Source organism: Myotis brandtii, unplaced genomic scaffold (assembly GCF_000412655.1).
Source record: "Myotis brandtii unplaced genomic scaffold, ASM41265v1 scaffold165, whole genome shotgun sequence".
Taxonomy (NCBI): Eukaryota; Metazoa; Chordata; class Mammalia; order Chiroptera; family Vespertilionidae; genus Myotis; species Myotis brandtii.
In genome coordinates this window covers 16,370,369-16,373,777 of record NW_005356042.1, presented here as the reverse complement: position 1 = coordinate 16,373,777, position 3,409 = coordinate 16,370,369, and the positions used below count along the sequence as shown (strand labels likewise).

Sequence of the window (3,409 nt, the reverse complement as noted above, 5' to 3'; positions counted from 1 at the left end):
CGCACGGACGCCAAGTGAGCCCTCAAGGAGCCGCGGAGGCAGAGCCCGGGCGGCCCCTCCTGCCGGGCAAGCTAAGTCTCCCTGGGCCTCAGTTTCTTCGTCTGTAACGTGGGGAGACCAAGTCAAACCTTGCAGGGAGCTGTGGACATTAACTGTGAGCCTGGCACAGAGAGTGGCCGCCACTGCCTCCTTCCACTCCCAGGCGTGTCCTCCACCTGCCACACCTGCCCCGCACCTGCCCCGCAGGGCTCGGCCTCTCACCGCTGGAGGGCTGGCAGAGCCTTGAGACCAAGGGTCCAGCCTCCTGGTGACTCCAGGGAGTAACATGGTTGATTGAATATATTCGTTCTTAGAACAACAAATAAACACAGTAACCATAATTCCTTCAGGTCAACAAAGCCATGGTCACAGATGTTTGCCCTGTGTCAATAGACATTCCTCCAGTGGTGACAAACAAATGGCCAAAAGATATATGAAGAAGATGCCCAACATCACTAATCATCAGAGAAATGCAAATCAAAATGACAATGAGATGTCACTTCACATCCATTAAGATGGCCACTATCAAAAACAGAAAATAACAAGTGTTGGCAAGGATGTGGAGAAATTAGAGCCCTTGTAAACTGTTGGTAGGATTGTAAAATGTTGCAACTACTACGAAAAACAGTATGGAGGCTCCTTAAAAAGCTTAAAACAGAATTCCCATATGATCCATCAATGCCATTTCTGGGTATACCAATCAATGCCACCCCCAATTGAAAGCATGGTCATTTTTTAAATCCTCACTTGAGGATATTTTTCCATTGATTTTTAGAAAGAGTGGAAGAGAGAGGGAAAGGCAGAGAGAAACATCGATGTGAGAGAAACACATCAATTAGTTGCCTCCTGCCCGAGCCCTGACCAGGGCCTGGGCTGGAGAGGAGCCTGCAACCGAGATACATGCCCTTAAATGGAATTGAACCCAGGACCCTTTGGTCTGGAGACCAATGCTCTATCCACTGAGCCAAACAGGCTATGGTGAAAGCATGGTCTTAAAGAGATATTTGAACACCATGTTCATAGTAGCATTGTTCACAATAGCTAAAACATGGAAACAACCCAAGAGCCCATCAACTGATAAGTAGACTAACAAGATGTGGTGTGTATACACAATGAAATACAGGGGTGGGCAAAAGTAGGTTTACAGTGGTTCATATGAAAAAGTATGTAATACAAGAATAAACTCCGTGTTTCATGTATTCACAACTGTAAGCCTACTTTTGCCCACACCTGTATTATTTAGCCTTAAAAAGGAATAAAATTTCACAACATGGATAAATTTTGAGGACCTTATGCTAAATGAACAAGCCAGACACAGAAAGACAAATACTATATGATTCCATTTGTTTGAGATACCTGAGTAGTCAAATTCATAGAAACATATAGTGGGATGGTGGTTGCCAGTAGGTAGGAGGGGTAGAAAGTGGGGGGTCATTGTCCAATGGGGACAGAGTTTCAGTTTTGCAAGACGAAAAAGTTCTGGAGATCTGTGTCATAGCAATGTAAATGTGCTTAATATCTATGATTATGGTAGATTTTTTAAAAATGCTTATGGAGAGAACTTAATGATCTGAGAAGTAGAAAGACAAGGAAGCCGGGAAGTTCTGGCTCTTGGGAAAGAGGGAAGGAAAGGTGTGGTTCCAGGGAAGGAGGACTGAGGAGACGTGTAGGTGACACAGGCAGAGTGGGGGCTGGGACCTGGTGGGAGAATCTGGGCCAGGATGTGAACGTCCTCCCGCTATGACAGCAACGGGCACCCAGAAAGCTTTGGAGCAGGGTCCGACCCTTCCCGAGAGCTGCCAAGCAAAACCAAGGTCTCTTTGTCTTTCAAACTCATCACCTTGACTGCAACCTTGCTAACTGCAGACCCACCCATCCCCACTTACCTCCCTCCCGATCCCCTGCGATGGGGAGGCAGCCCTGGCTGGGTACTGAGCCCTTCCCGGCTGGGATGCACAGACAGGCCTCTCCAGTGGCCCTGGAAAGCTCAGGAGGTAGGTTCCCAGGCTGACGGTAGCCCTGCTCCCAGGGGACACCACTCCCCAAGTATGGGACATGGCCCTCATGCACTCAGGATAGCAGGAGCCCAGAACCCCCCTGGGATTGTCACAGGCCTGCAGGCCACCGTTCTCAGAACTTCATGGAGTCTCTTGAGGTCAAAGGGCCAGACTCTCTATTTCAGAAATGACTCTTCCTTCCGAGGCTGCGTCACAGATGGCCACCGTCACTGGAGAAATGTCTAGTGCAGTGATGGCGAACCTTTTGAGCTCGGCCCGTCAGCATTTTGAAAAACCCTAACTTAACTCTGGTGCCGTGTCACATATAGAAATTTTTTGATATTTGCAACCATAGTAAAACAAAGACTTATATTTTTGATATTTATTTTATATATTTAAATGCCATTTAACAAAGAAAAATCAACCAAAAAAATGAGTTTGCGTGTCACCTCTGACATGCATGTCATAGGTTCGCCATCACTGGTCTATTGCCTGGGCAGGTGGAGGGGTGGGGAGTGGAGGGATGCCACAGCCTCCAGAAACATTTGGACTCCCAGGAGCGAGTTGTAAGAAGCCTAACTGCCCTGAACCCTCACCTGAGGGAGGAGGCCCACCTACTCTGGTGGTGGAGTTGCTGGGACCAGAACCACAGAACCCCAGGCCCCATCTCCCAGGCCTGGCTCCCTCACCAAGCCTCTCCTGAGAATCCTATTTTCTGCATTTATTTATTTGGGGTACCATCAAAGCCCCTGAGATGAGGTGGAAGGCTGGGGGTCTTCCAAGCCTCCACCATCATCCCCTACTCCCCAAAACTACCAGAACAGGCATCCCCAAACCTGCCTAAATCCCCACATCTTTGAGATAAAGTCCAAATTCTCAAGGTTCTATAAAAGGTGGTCTCCACTGATTCTTCTCTTTCGTCTCCCAGGCTCTTCGCCCAGCCCTGCAGCTCTCCTGAACTTTCCAAACTCCTTCCCCAGACGCCGCTCAGCTGTCCCACTTGCTATGCCTGCTTCCTTCTCCTCGCTGCCTCATAGCCTGTTGCTCCTTCGTAAGCAGGGCGCTGTCCCAGAGTGACCGGCAGCCTGTCGCAGCCTGCTCTGCTCCCACGAGATGGGCCGTGTGCCCTGTCAAGAGCAGGGAGCCTTTCTTATGGGCCTCTTCCTAGTTTCCGGCACCATAGCCACGCAGGCTGATACATGTTGATCGAGAAAATGAACACAGGAGTTTTCTGCCCACTTTTTATGGTTAAATCACCCAAAGGCTCTAGAGCAGCGGTTCTCAACCTGTGGGTCGCAACCCCTTTGGGGGTCGAACGACCCTTTCACAGGGGTCGCCTAAGACCATCGGAAAACACATATATAGTTACATAT

The 3,409-nt window shown here is 49.1% G+C and overlaps 1 protein-coding gene across 5 annotated transcripts in view; it reads right to left on the bottom strand.

Annotated features, from left to right (window-relative positions):
* Window positions 1-3,409, bottom strand: part of IL34 (interleukin 34) — a 73,900-nt gene that overhangs the window by 67,326 nt on the left and 3,165 nt on the right. The gene's annotated exons all lie outside the window — the stretch shown is intronic.